At 36.7% G+C, this 15,389-nt stretch overlaps 1 protein-coding gene across 1 annotated transcript in view; it reads right to left on the reverse strand.

The window, feature by feature from the left end:
- The window catches only part of EXT1 (exostosin glycosyltransferase 1), a 341,760-nt gene that overhangs the window by 196,703 nt on the left and 129,668 nt on the right, over positions 1–15,389 (reverse strand). The gene's annotated exons all lie outside the window — the stretch shown is intronic.

Genomic DNA, 15,389 nt, shown 5'->3' on the forward strand with positions numbered 1-15,389 from the left:
GAGGAAACAGAGAGGGTTAAGTGATTTATTTGTCCAAGGTTACATAAGTGAGGTCAAAGTCAGGATTTGAATCCAAAAAAAAAAATCTAACTACAAACCCAGTGTTCTTTCCACTGCATCATGGCACATACATTAAGTACACACTAAATGAATGAAAACTTGACGAATTCAATACTTGTTGACTTGACTTTAATTTATCTAGATCTCTTGAAGTTGTATGGATATCAAGGTTGAACATAAGCTGTCCATCAGTCATCCTTTCCTTTTGCCCCATTTTTTTTCCATTTTCCCCAAACTTTTGACTCCCTAATAAAAACAGCTACTGTTTCTTTCATGCAATTTTTGATTGGTAAACAAAGTCTACTCACAGCCATCATATGTTTGTCTGTTGCCCTTTGTTTTATTATGCAATGATAATGATGATGAAAGCTCTTTATAAAACTTGTTTACAGAGTGCTTACACATACATTAACTCATTTGATCTTCACCTCAACCCAATATCACTACTATCCCCCAGGTATAGATGAGGAAATTGAGTCTCAAAAAAGTTATCATTTCCACTACAAAAAACTACTAGCCCAGTGTCATTCTCCCAATAGGTGAGAGAGCTAGAACATATAAGCAGTATCTTCTAAGTCCACACCTATCTAGTGTTTTTTCCATCACACCAACCTGCTTCTGTAACTAATGGTATCTAAATAGATGACAAAAGCAAACCTCATTGGCCAGAGCAGCACATCAACCCTAAACTACTTCCCTGAGTAGTGTGGGTTAAAGGAAAGGAAAGGATCATTTGAGCCCATTTAGGCCCATTTTCCTTTTTGATTACTTATCACAAATTGGCATTTTTAGAAGCCAATTTTGGGAGTTCTTAAGGTTTTATATCATGAGAACTCAAGCAGAAAAGATGACCAAATTATTACAAAACCGGGAAAGAAAAGGAGAGCAGAATTAGAGAACGCCTAAAGTATTTCATAGTAGCTTGTTTCTCATTACAATCAATAATACTAATTCAAAGTGGTTTTTTTTTAATCCTTAAAAAAAAAAAAGCTAGACCAAGCAGCAAAACAGTTTATGGTATATGTATTATCTTGGGGGGGGGAGGGGGGGGGAGAATGTTTTGTAGCCTGGCTCCTAATCTTTTCCTTTGAATAAATAAGCCAGCTCTTTTGATCTTCCCAAACCTATGTAAAAGAACCAAGTGCTTTAGGGAAATAGACACATAAAGCCCTGTTTATTTGGATCACTCTAACAAAAGAGGGAAAAATACCATTTAAGGCACATAGCTTTTCAGTTTATTTCTGCCCAATCTTCCCCCAATTCATTCCCAGATCTTCCAAAACCTCTGTGAGTTAACACAGATGTTTTTGAAGGTGAATTGGGAATGGACGCTTTCTTGTAAGGTTTGTAGACACTGAGCAAAAAGTAGCCCAGTTTTAATGCAGGCACCCCCTGTAGTGCAAAGGACTCTGGTTTCCTGTCTAAAATAGCTAGAAGCATTTTATTAATCCAGAAAGGGTCAAAGCTTCACATCAACATCCACTGATTTCAAGATGCCCTTTAACAGAACTGCACCAGACCTTCAGATATTGTCATTGGCTCTATCAAATCAAAGGTCTCAGGAACTCACACCAGTTTAGGACTGATAAAAACAAAAGGGAGAGGAAGTGAGGAAGGAGAGGGAGAGGAAGGAGGGGATAGAGGGAGAAGGGAGGGGAGAGATAGAGGGGGGAAATGTCAGTGGAATCAGAATAGGATTTTTTTGCAGGAGAAGATAAATCACCTAAAATGATCTTGCAAACTTTATAAACAACCTTATGTATAAAATCAGTTAAGTAACTGTTAACCTAAAAAGTTACAATGCTGATAGGTCTCCATATCTTCTCTGGGACCTCAGTTTCCTCATTTATATCATAAGGAGGTTGGGCTAGATGAATTCTAAGGCCCCTTCTAATTCTAAATACCAAGATCCCATAACTAAAATTACAGCTAACTTTATACATTTTAAAAATATCATTCGGACTGTCAAAAGGTCTATCATTCACACATGAGTATAGAGGTTAAGAACCCTGGCTCTAGATAAACCTTAGGGAGGGAAATATAACAGAAAAGCAAAAAATACTGGCTCTGGAGTCAAAAAGCTGGGTTCAGATCTTGCCTCTGAAACCAGTCATATGTGTAACCCTGGGCAAGTCACTTAACTTTCATTAAGGTTATATTTAATTAAATGTTAATTAAGGTAACCTTAATTAATGTTAATTTCTTTATAAAATGAGAAAACTGCATTAGATGGAATCTGAGATTTATCCCAACTCTAAAATATTATAATAAGCACTAAGATAAATTATCCAACCTCCTCAAAAAAAAAAATTATTTTTCCTCAATAACAACAAAAAGCAAACATGCTCTTTGATTTTTATACTCTCACATCTAGTCTTTCTGTTATTATCAGTTTCCCCTTAGCTTTATCTTCCACAATTCTGAATCTCCCAAACCTCCAGGCAAAATTAGCCTCAAACTAGCTCTGACACTAAGCATCTATTCTTAGAGACATTCATCACTGTGTATGGTTTCATTCACCCGTTTTCATTTCATCTCTCTCTACAAGCTCTTCAGCAGCATCTGACTTCCTGACCTCATTTTGAGTTTTTCTGGCAGAGAGATAGTGATTTGCCCTTTCTTCTTCCAGCTTTTTTTTTTTTTTTTGGTTACCGATGAGAAAACTGAGGCAAATAGGGCAAAGTGACTTGCCAGAGTTAACATAGCTAGTAAGTGTTTGAAACCAAATTTGAACTCAGGAAGATGAATCTTCCTAACTCCAAGCCCAGCCCTCAACCCACCTCATTAACTAGCTGTCCTATGGCACATAGTAAATGCTTAATAAATGCTTTTCTACTCAGTCACTCATTTTCATTTCATCTCTCTCTATAAGCCACATTCATAATTCATTAAACCATGGGAAACTTCTTTATAAATCTTTCAAACTATAGCTTATCCTATTTCCTCTTTTGGCTTTCATCAGTGGGGATTCTACCCATGGACATAGAGCCTAATACAGAGAAATCTTCCTTGGAAAATTAACTAGAGAACTATATTAATTACATATTTCTCTGTCATCCATGATTTTAAACCAGTCCCCAGTGCTTTAACCCACATGATCTTTAATTAAACAGGGTCGTTTGTTTGGATAGAATGTATTTTTGTTTTCGTTTTACTCACTGTTGTAAATTTTTCATGGAAAAGTTCAGCCTGGTTTCTCAGCACATTGTATGTGGAGTTAATACAGGGCTTATAGTCTTCTGTCTAATAAACAAGCAAGCCAAACTGGAGCTTCTGTATGGCCAGTACAAACATACATTCATGCTGAGAAGAAGGCTCCCTGCTGAGGTCAGCACAAGGCAGAGCGATCAGTTGTCTGCTTTTCTTATTATTATTACCAGTTGTCATTCATGCAAAAGGGAGACTTTTCTTCTTTAGACAGAGCTATAGTGTCTGGCCAGATAAAATTTCTTCTAGGAAGATACTTTGTTTCTCAATGATTAAAGAGACATTTAGTCAAAACCATTTTAAAATTTCCCTCAATACCTACCAAATTGTAATATGCATATATATTAATGTATACTTTTTTCTTATGGGAAAAATTAAAGGATTTTTTAAAATATAATGAAAGTCATTAATTCAGACACTACAAACTTTATTTAATTTGATAAATATTTACCATGTGCTATTAGTTCGGGAGAGGCAGTTATTTCTGGATAGGGAGCTGTCCTTAATATCAAGGAAACCTGGGTTCAAATTTCATACCTGAAAAACACAGCTATATGACACTAAACAAATCACTTAACTTCTCATTGTCCTAGGCACTCTGTGAGATCATAAATTGCAAAGAAAGTGCAGAAATATAGGGATAGAGCACCTTTTCCCACCCAGAAGTTAGTTTCCTATGACAATGAAATCAGAGTCAGACCTTACCCGGTCTGTGCTTGCTCAGAACATGATTCCTCTACTCAAGTCAAAATTTATAACTGAATGAGTGCGAATGAATAAGGACAAAAAATTATTAAGTGATTACTACTGTGACAAACACTGTGCTAAAACCTGGGATTACAATATAAAAGCAATGATAGTCAATTGCTCTCTACTATCAACGATAGTAGGGAGAGAGAATACACATGGGGAAGTGGTCATCAAAACACAGGAACTTTGGTGGAGAACATAACATGGTTAGCAAAGTATGCTATAAGAGGCACAAACCATATTCAAAAAATAAATTATATACAAGATACAGTCTAAATGTGAAGGCCCCATAGAATATGGACTCGTGTGACCCTTAATTTTTCTCAGCTTCATATATAAAACAGAACCTATCTAACAAGATGTTTGTGAGGATCAAATTAGATGCATGTAAAATCTTTGTGAACATTAAAAAGCTTCGTAAGTATAAGCCATTGTTATCTATTAGTAAGGATACCAAATTATTATAATTATTATTAAAAGAGTACTATTCAGTTTTAGTGATGAGTTAACTATTCTGTAAGTTACGAAGAGCTGAGCTCAAGACTTGCTTTTACACAGAGTGGTAATCTCTCTAAGTTTAAATGGCAGAGAAGGTACAAATCTGCGCTGGTAAAGGGAGTTCTTCACTAGAAACCTCTATGCAGATGAAATCATAGTTTAAAAAAAAATAAAATTAGAGTTCTACCTATCTCATTTGATTTTCATAAAACTGTGCTATTGTTATGCCATTTTACAGAAGGAAATTGAGGATAAGAAAAGTTAAAGATCAAACTTTGCTTTTGAACATTTTGTATTACAGCTACTATGACCTGAGGTCCCTTGATATTCTTAGCTACTTGTAGTCTCAAAGAAGAAGCAAGGTAAATGGAAATGTGGTCCAATTGTGGTAGGTGAGGTGTTAACTGAATGATTCTTATAATCATCATTAATAATTGTAATAATAATGGTAATTAACCTTTATGCAACATTTAGAGGTTTGAAAAGTCGGATGGACTCAGCAAGAATTTATTAGGAAGGGAGAAACAAGCATTAGGTAAATGTTTTCTATGTGCCAGTAACTGTGCTTAACACATTACAAATATTAACAGTTGATCCTATCTTGTGCTTCCTTTTGTATCCCCAGAAATCTGTTCAATGCCCAGCAGATAGCAGGCACTAAATAAATGTTTACTGATTAATTGATTGATTGCTCATAACAATCCCATGGGCCATCTTACAGGTGAGAAAACTGATGTTAAATGACTTGCCTGAGATCACATCGTCAGTCACATCTGAGGCTGAATTTGACTCATCTCACCCAAGTCGAGGCTCAATGTTCTAACTGGTTTACCACCTCCATGCCTTTAGAAGGAGCATGGTATACTCAAAAGAGCATTACAATAGGAATAAGGAGATCTGGCTTGTAAATTCAACTGGACAACTGACAATTTGACCATACACAATTCACTTTCTTTTGGCCCTAATTTCCTTCTTTCTAAAATGAAAAAAAAAAAAAAAATAATAATAATAATGGAATATTATTCTTGCTATTTGTTCTGTGATTCTATTTGTCATTCCTTCCTCCTTTTTCAACATCTTGTTATACATATACTCTGTGCTTAGTTCTGTATTATTTATCAGAATTATTCTTTTGGCCATTATGATAATCCTACTCTAAGGAAGGGGAATAATGTTATGATGTGAATCAAACAAACATTCCTTCTCTTACTGTGCAAACACATGGAAACCTTATTATTTCTTTACAATTGCAGAAAAGGGGAGGGGGACAGCCTAAAAGGAAAAAAAAATTCATAAAAGAAAGTTTTATTTCTTTTTTAAGTGCTTACAGCAAGTGGAACTAGGCTAAGTACAAGTTCCATGGTATAGCTCCTTAGGGACCTGCTTTAATGAATGTAGGAGTGCTTGGCCATTAACAATCCAATTGTTTTCAAGTTAAAGTTTACTTCTAAAGTATTTGAAATTCTCAATCTGTCAGTCAGTCAATAAGCAATTATTAAGCACCTACTCTGTGCCAAACAGACAGTTAAATCGATCTTGTCTTGGACCTCAGAATTCTAGGATGATATATTGAAATCCATCCAAATCTTTCAGGAAATCATGTATTAAAAAACTGTTCTGTAATTTAAGAGTATTTAATCTGCTTAAAAATCTGGAGGGGACTACCTTTTTCTCCTACTCTCTCTATAAGCCTGGGTCACCTCCTTTTTCTGGTTAGAAGTGAAAAGAGTTTAACAGTTTTTGTTTTGTTGAACTGTTTTCAATCCACAGGGATTTCATTTGACACAAATCAAATGTGCTTATTATGAGTCTGGTTTTGGATACCAAGTAAGGCAAAATCATCACTAGTGTTTTTAAAGTGCTCTTATTTTAAAGACAAATTGAAAAAAAAAAAAGATATATGCAAATTATATATAACGTCAATGACAGGTAACAACAGAGGACAGGAACTAGCTATGGAGGGTCAAAGGAAGGATTCCTGCAGAAACCAGAACTTTACAATTGTTAGATTAAAAGTTCCTTGAGGGCAGGAACTGTCTTTTGCCTCTTTTTGAATCCCCTACACTTAACACAGCTCCTGGCCAAAAAGCAGGCACTTAATAATATTTAGTGACCTTTTGATTAATTAATTGAATTTTGAAGGAAGCTGAGAGATGAAGAGTATTTGAGGCATGAAGAAAATCAATGAAAAGATAAGTATCATGAAAAGCAATTTACCACATTAAAATGCTTTTCAATATTTATTGTTATTATTCTTTGACATTTATGGGTTAATAATAATAGAGTGATTTTTTTCCCCTTCCAATCCATACTACCATCCCAGTGCATACTCTGGATCAACATGTGAATGGGTGTGCTTAAAGGATGAGGAAGAAAGAGAAAGAAATAAGTTGGAAAATCTCAAGCATGACATCCAGGAGGCAAACGGAGTTCATGTAGCTAATGAATGACTGAGAAAATTATTGCTAAGTGACAACTAGCATTTAAGGGACCTATATAAGCCCTTATAAGACAAGAATCCACAAATGGACAGAGAATAATAAAAATATTCTGCATAAATAACAAACTCAAACATTTTTATTTCTCATTTTCATTTTTTTAATTATAGGGAAAATAAGTAATAACATCAAATTTTTACTAGCTTAAAGTTTAGATGGTGATATTTTTATTTCCTTGCACCTCAAATAAAAAATATTCCAAATCTGTCTTATATACTTAAAATTGGAAGGGACCTTCTTGTCCAATTTGCTTACATTCTCTTTCTTTCTTCTATATCATTCTATTTATACCATATCCATTTGTCCACAGACACCCATTTACTCATTAAATTGTAAATTCCTTGAGGGTAGAGATGAGAATACAAAGAATGGAAGCAAGATGCAATAGGGGAAACAGCATCACAGATTAAGAGGTGAACAGAACCTTCCACTATATTTTCGCCAACCCCTCAAATTTCTCAAATAAAGAAACTGAATCCCAAATAAGAGAATACAAAGGGGAAAGGCTTCAAATAGTTAAATGATTTGGCCTAAGGTCACACACAGTTTAACAGTGCCCTTGCTGAATAGTGGCCAAACCAAGATTTGGACTTGGGTCCCCCAGACTCTATACCCAATATTCTTTCCACTTTACTGTGCTGCTTCCTGAACATGCAACCCATTTGAACACATCAAATAAACCCACAGGATCAACACATACCCATCTCAGAATTTCCACAGCAGTTTTTCTTTAGGTTGAACTCAACACTGATCCAGGAAATTCGAATACCTGCCAATTTACTTTTCCATAAAATCCTTCTTCTCCAGCTCTAAAAATAAATACCTCATCTAAAACAAGGGCATCACAGAAAATGAAATTTGGGGCCCTAACATCAAAGGTTTCTGAGCTTCTAATTCATCCTTTTTGTATTTGAGAGTATTAACCTTTGATGTCTGGCTCAGACACCCCTCCTGGTTCTCTCTTTAACAACCTGCTCACAGCATGATAGCTAGGATACTCTACAGGATAGACCCCAAATGGGGTTACAAGATATTAGAGTAGCTTGTCATTTCTTTCTCATATTACAGATGAGAAAACTGAGGCAACAGGGCAGGGTTAAGTGACTTGCTCAGGGTTGTTCAACTAGTAAGTGTCTGAGGTAACAGTTGAACTCAGAAGAAGGATCTCCTCGCCTCCTGGCTGTGCCATGTAGCTGCCGAACTCGAACTCACACACACACACACACACACACACACACACAACCCCTTCCCTCTAAGACTACCTCTCATTTACATTGTCTTTACCATGGAAGTACATAATTGTTTGTATGTTGTCTTCTTCTTTAAAATGAATTCCTTGAGAGTAGGATGCCTCTTCCCTTTGCCATTCCTTTCCATTGCCCTCACCACTATGCTACTTCAAGTACTCATTATTTTCTCCCCCAGCTCTGAAAAATGTATTTTTGCATTCATTATCTTGCTAAATAAAACCCAGACCTCTACATTTTACAGTCTATTCTGTGTCAGGCTTGCCCTACTCCCATCATTACAGCTCCCTTTTAGAATGTGCGTTTCTTAAGACTATATATTGTCATCTCACTATACTAATATTTCCAGTGCTTACCATAGTGCTTGGTACACAATAAATACTTAATAAATATTTTATTCTATTTTGCAATGCCTATTGCAATAGCTAAACTCCCTGCTTTCATTCTTTTGCCCTCTAATAAATCCTTCACACAAGTATCATAATAATCTTTCCAATACAAAGGCCTGCCCCTTTGTCACTTCGCTGTTCTAAAATCTTTAGTGGCTATTGGAGTTTTCCAAGCATTTAAGGCTCCTCTGCTATCTGGTTACAGTCTCTATCTTTATAGTTTTATTCCATATTACTCTTTTTTATGTACTCTGGGTTCATGCCAAAACTCTTGGCTATTCCCTAATTTCTTCCTGCTTGGGGCCACCTCTGTGCATTCCCACAGACCATCAGCCTGGAACTTACTCCTTGTACATCTCTGTTCACTCACAACATTTCCTATGGCCCAGCCCAGATCCCAACTTTTCATGAAGGCTTTTTCCCCTGTAGTAACCCTCTCCAGCTGAAAATGGTCCCTTCTTCCTTACATTCTCTCTTTCTTTTTTCTATATCATTCTATTTTATACCATATCCATTTGTCCACAGACACCCATTTACTCATTAGATTGTAAATTCCTTGAGGGTAAGGATATGACAATACAAAGAATGGAAGCAAGATGCAATGGGCGAAGCAGCATCACAGATTAAGAGGTGAACAGAACCTTCCACTATATTTTGGCCAACTCCTCAAATTTCTCAAATAAAAAAATTGAATCCCAAAGAAGAGAATTCAAAGGGGAAATTATCTACAACTGGAACCTAGATCTTTAGACTTCCAATCCAGCACCCTTTTAATTTTACAGCACTGCCTTTTTGCACTTTTTAAAGTACAATATTATGAAGATAGTGACCGAACAGAGAGAAATGTGGTTGTCAAGAAGAACTGGGCTCACCCAAATCCAATCTCAAATGTATAGTGGCTTGTCTATATGATGATCTGTCCTTTTTCTAATGCTCAATTGTCCCCCTTTCCCCTTACTTTTAAAAGAATTCGCATAAATATTCACCATTAAAAAGTAGGATCCAAGAAAATCACTGAGAAATTTAATAAGTAAGCTGAAAGTTTCCAAGTTTCACAGGCTCATGTTCATGTAGATTGTTGACTGATTCTGTTATTTTCTTCATCTACTCTCCAGCTTCCCCACCGCCTTTCCTTTTCTTTTAAAAGATCACCACCTTTGGAGCAAAAATAAAACCTATGCCAAGTAATTTAACAATTTAAATGGCATTCATGGTGCATCCACCACTGGCATAATAATATCTCCTAAGTTTTTGTCAATGTCTAGCTTTGAAACAACAACCAACTTTATGACCAAATGCAATTCACACAGAAAGTCAGTTTTTGATCAACAGTCTATTTTCTGCATGTGGATCAAAGAAAATATTTAAGTAAGTTTGAGGAGACTGGACAAATGAGAAAATAGTCTTTGAAGTACATGCAAGTAGTGATAGAAACAGAATCAGAAGGTACCTTACAAGTATGGTCAACCACGCATCCCAACTCTACTACTTCTAAGGGAAGTAAATTTCATTGTTCAAAACAGAAGGTAAGCAGAGATGTAACAGGAATCTAAATTGTCCAGCTATAAATCCAAGATTCTTAGGGTCAGAGAACAACTGTAATCCAAAATCTCGAACTTTGCCACAAACACGTCAGTATTTTGCAATGTCCAAGGCACAAGACATCTATTCGAGTTTTGAAATGTCCTTTGTCTAACAAGAGTAACTGCTTGCCCTCTAACCTTACCATAGAAGCTTGATTATGAAGAGGGGGCAAATGGGGAGACAGAGTTAGTTTAGATTTAAAACATCAATTTTCATAGTCTCAGGCTTGGATTAAAAGGGGGAATGTCTGTATATTCTTTCTGCCAAATAGCAAAGTTATCTAAGGATCTGAAGCTTTTATACATTAACAGTTTTCTGCTTTGAGTGATTCCTGAGCTACCTTCTGTTTATACCACACAGGAATTAGAATAGATGAGGACATGAAGCAAGAAAGTATTTTGGATGGTATGATGTGATTTTTTTTTTTTAATCTTCAAACCTGTTTGGCTGGAACCAACATTTTAGTAGGCAACTTTTCTTGGACTTTGGATCGAAAGTTTTATAAAGACAAAGAAAATTCTTGCTGTTTTTGGACTAAGGAGAACATTTAAGAAGAGTCAACTTAAATTAGACTTCGAGATTCTTGAAAGCAGATTTCTTTTACATTTCATTGCATTCCTAGTACTTAGCACAGTATCTGGTAGGCACTAAGTAAATGTTTACTGACTGAATGACTGACTGATGTCACAGGACAAGAAAGAGCATAAGCATCCCAAGCATGGAGAACAGTCTGTGCAATGATATGGAAATGGGAGATGAATGCACATTACTTGTTTCTCTACTAGAAATTCTAGTTTGCACTTTTCCTATATGGAGTTGGGCTTTCAGAATATGTTCCTTCTTAATGTTAATGTTTATACAGAACAGGGGCCCTCAAACTTTTTAAATAGGAAGCCAGTTCACTGTCCCTCAGACTGCTGGAGGGCCGGACTATAGTAAAAACAAAAACTTTGTTTTGTGGGTCTTTAAATAAAGAAACTTCATAGCCTGATATAGAACATCACCAATTTATCCCTGTTCCCCTTTATATGGAGTGTCTGTGTTTTGGAATGATTTCTCCCTTTCCCTCCCTCTCTTACCTCTTCTTTTTTTTTCTGTCTTTCTCCCCTCCTCCCCAATCTATTTCCACCTCTTAGAATTCCAAGCTTTTTTCAAGAGTAACTCCTTCAAGTGCAATCACCTACAAAGACCCAATAGTAATCTTCTGTATAGTTACTGCCTTCCCCCACCCTATGTATATTTTGCATTTATTCATCTGTATATCCATTAACCTTCCCCACCCCCCTACAACTGAATTCTAGGTCAAGGGCAGAGATTATAGTCTGAGATTAGAAAGTAAACTACTTGAGGACAGGGACTGTTTTTGCTCCATTCCCCCACACATACCCTCTCCCTTTCTAAGATTAGCTCTGTCTGGAACATAGCACTTTATAAATGTTTGCTGACTTGACTTATTTTTCCTTTCCTGTCCTCAATGGCTTGGACCATAACAGTCGTGATTGACAAGCCATTTGCATATCTTAGAAACAAAGTTTTTTTAAATGACTTGGGCTCTGTCTACACTGGCTTTGATGGCCATCATGTGGCAGAATCTGAGCCAAATCCTCAGCTTTTCTTCTTTACAAGAATAAAAGACTCAGTATGGTATTTAAAAAAAAAAAAAAAAAAAGTATGACCTTTTACCCAAAAACACAACAAAAGACGCAAACCCAAGACTGGTAAGGGACTGCAAACACTTCCAAATCAGGATCATGGCAACGGTACAAAGGCAGGTCGGGGATGGAGGTGGGCAAATAGCAAAGGCTCTCCCCTAGACCCATTTTCCCTGCAGGGAAGTGTAACTCAACAGCTTTGCTCCCTACACCATACTTTGTCACTTTCAGTTACACTATTATAGAAAATTATAATCCCAGTTTTAAAAATGGAAGAGACCTTAAACATCCAGTATAAGTGCCTCATTTTATAGATGAGGAAACAGATGGAGGAGGCTCATTTCTAAATAGTGCAAGGTCCCACAGGGAATAAATGGCCAGAGTCAAACCCAATCCCTCTGATTCTAAATTCAGCAGGCAGGTCTCCCAGGAGTAATAATAGCCATGGTCACTTCCGATGTGACATACTGGCCTAGTTGGCATGAAAAAGCTAATAATAAAGTAGTAGAGTCCTGAAAAAAGTAGTTTTTGTCATTGTGATTCACTAAGACACCCAGAGACATATTCTTGCTTATCCAAATCAAAGGCAGTAAGGGAGACAAACTACAGAGAAGGAGCAGCCTGGTCTATGAATAGAGCACTATGTCTTAGGGTCAGAAAGACCAAGGGTTCAAATCCTGCCTTAAACATTTACTAAGTGGTTGACTCTGGGCAAGTCGTTTAAAATCTTTCAGACTCAATTTCCTCACCTATAAATTGGAGATAATAAATTAGCACTTTCCTCACCAGACACCAGTAGTAAAGATCAGATTTTAAAAATCAAATGAAATGATGTCTATAAAGTGTTTTGGAAGGTAAAAAGCTGCATAAATGCCAGCTATTATGCTATTGTTAGTATTTTTATTATATACGGAAAAGTATTTTTATATCTCATTCATTTGTCAGCTAAGTTACATAGTGGAAAGAAGATTGAATTTGGAATTGGGGGGGACAGGAGAGGGAGGAAGGAAAGTTAAATTTGACTCTTGCCTCAGATTACTTATTAGTCCTGATACAGGGCAAGTCATTTAGTCTCTCAGTCTCAGTTTCCTTCAACTGCAAAATGGGGATAATAATAGCACCTACCTAGAGCATTGTTGATATGAGGATGAAATGAGACTATAGTTAAGTATTTTGCAAATTTTAAAATACAACACATATGCTAGGTATTATTATTAAGTTGGTATTTAAAATCCTTTGTAATCTGGCTCTAGCCTATCTTCCAGCCTTGCTATATATTTCTCCTCTTCATGAATCTATAGTCCAGCCCAACTGGTCCTGCTGTTCCTCACATATGGCCTTCTCTCTCTCATCTCTGGATTGGCTAGGCCCCATCTTCAAAATGCTCCCTCTTCATACCTCTGCCTCCTGTCTTTAAGACTCAGTTCAAATTCTGTCATCTGCAGGAGTTCACCTAATGTGTTCTATGCACTGAAGATACAGAGACAAAAATAAAACAGTACCTGCTTTCCAGGGACTTACAGGCTACAGGAGAAAGGAAAGAAGAAAGAAAAAAGAAGAAGGAAAAGAACAAGTTCACCTTCTTCCCTCACCCATCGCTACTTAATCAAGGCAGATCAACAAGAATTGTTTTAAGGGCCTATTTTGGTATATGCCAGACACTATGTTAAGCACTGGGCACGAAGAAATAGCAGATAGCTCTTCCTGCCCTGAAGGGGCTCACAGTTTAATGGCTGAAATAGCATGGAAACAACTGCATACAAGTAAGATATATACAAGAATTATGGGAGCTAATCAATACAAGAGTGAAGGTCCTAGCATAAGGTGGATTGGAAAAGGTTTGCTACAGAAAGGGAGAGAGAATAGCTGAGATTTAAAGAAAAGCAGGAGAGAGAGATGAGGAGGAAGAGAATTTGAGACATGGGGGGGTGAGGGGGAGAGGGACAGGCAGAGAAAATGTAGAGTGTGGAGCATAGAGAACCGTGTGTGAGAACCGTAAGGAAGTCCATGTCTCTGGCTGCAAGAAGGGGTAACTGGATGGGAGGAAGTGTTATTTAAATATAGCAGGGGCAAAGCAAATTCTGAAGTGCTTTATACCCCCACATAAAAGTCAGTGTTAGTGTCTACCCTGTACAATTAACCCCCACTTACATTCTATAAAACTTAAATGTGTGTAGGAAAATGATAGCATATGCCCCATTAAAATGTGAACTGTTGGAGGTCACAGATCATGACTGCCAGTCTCCCTATCCCCAGACTTCAGCACAACAGTAAACACAATAAATTCTTGCTGACTGACTTTCTCCTTTTAGAATCCACAGCTTCTTTCAGTGTTCAATGCTTTCCTCAATTCTCTTTAAATTTCTTCTTGTATATGTTTGTAATTATTCACGTTGATTCAACAAGGAAGCTCAGTAGTACAGTGGATAGATTGCTAGGTCTGGAATCAGAGCAATCTGAGTTCAAATCCGACTTTATGCTGTCTGTGTGGCCCTAGGCAAATCATTTAACCCTCATTCTGCCTCAGTTTCCTCAACTGTAAAATGAAGATAATCACAATATCTACATTCCAGAGTTGTTGAGAGAATAAAAGGAAATATATAAAAAGTACATTGAATAGTGCCTGGAACATAGCAGGCACTTAACAAATGATTGTTCCTTTTCTTTTTTTTCCCCTCCCTTGCTTCTTTTTTCTCTTCTTTCTTCCTTCCTTTCTCCAACAGCATGTAAGTTCCTTGAAAGCAGGTACTGTTTTATTTTTGTCCATGTATCCTCAGTGCCTAAAAAATAGGTACTTAATAAATGTTTCTTGATTGCTTGAATATCACATTACTTTAAAGTAGTAAACTTGGGGGTATCATGCTCACACAGCCTAGCCATAAAATCTTCAGTTTCAGAATGAGGCCCCCCCCAAACTCCATAACCATGGGTGAACCTTTAATAGGAAAATTCAGGATGAAAAGCAGCAAGCGGCAGTGAGGTGTTAATATTTTACATTTTTATGTCAAAACCCAGCAAGAACAACAGATGACATACCCTGTGTGGAAAAGCTGTTCTGCCACCCAGAGAGTACATTAGACGTCATCATCCATTTTTAAATCATAAATCAGAATATGAACACACACAAATGAAAGCGTATGGAATTTAATAGCTTGGTACAAAGTTGTATTTTTTAAGTATGTTATCTCCCCCTGACCTTGAGAACAACAATAATAAACACAAGTGGAGCAATTTTGATTTGAGAGCACAGATGAAGAACAACTGACTTAATTCTAACCAAATTCCACATAGCTCAGACCACCCGATTCCTGGGCACCCATTCAGCATTTATCAAACCGGAACCTTAACAATAAAGTTGGACAGGAAGAAAAGGCTGGGCTCCTGAGCACCCAGAAGACATCATGAACCCCAGATTAAAGGCCTGCATGCATTCTGAAGCCAATCAACATAAAAAAAAAAACAAAAAAAACAAAAAAAAAAAAAAAACACCTTTAACCCTTTTAA

This window comes from Sarcophilus harrisii, chromosome 1 (assembly GCF_902635505.1).
Source record: "Sarcophilus harrisii chromosome 1, mSarHar1.11, whole genome shotgun sequence".
Taxonomy (NCBI): domain Eukaryota; kingdom Metazoa; phylum Chordata; class Mammalia; order Dasyuromorphia; family Dasyuridae; genus Sarcophilus; species Sarcophilus harrisii.